Raw genomic sequence first — 275 nt, forward strand, 5'->3', positions numbered from 1 at the left:
CTCCTCTCCTCTCCTCTCCTCTCCCGCCACCTACAGCCCCTCACCTAAAGTGTTTGTGTTTTACCAATTGGAAAAGAAAACAAAAAAAAAGGCCCCTTCGCCACCCAGGACAGAGCCTAAGAAAAGCTACGTAACACAGGAACGGAGTCTAACGCAGGCCCTGAGAACGCACAATCGTACAACAGACCCTCAAGGGAGCCCTAAGAGTGCAGCTGACTCAGTGCAGGAACAAAAACCGCAATAAGCAGAGGCAGCCCTGGGGGGCAGTGCGGGGA

General features: G+C 53.5%; 1 protein-coding gene across 1 annotated transcript in view; it reads right to left on the reverse strand.

Annotated features, from left to right (window-relative positions):
- The window catches only part of PAPD5 (PAP associated domain containing 5), a 37690-nt gene that overhangs the window by 35282 nt on the left and 2133 nt on the right, over positions 1–275 (reverse strand). The window lies entirely within an intron of this gene.

The sequence above is a fragment of the Myotis brandtii genome, unplaced genomic scaffold (assembly GCF_000412655.1).
Source record: "Myotis brandtii unplaced genomic scaffold, ASM41265v1 scaffold633, whole genome shotgun sequence".
NCBI classification, from domain to species: domain Eukaryota; kingdom Metazoa; phylum Chordata; class Mammalia; order Chiroptera; family Vespertilionidae; genus Myotis; species Myotis brandtii.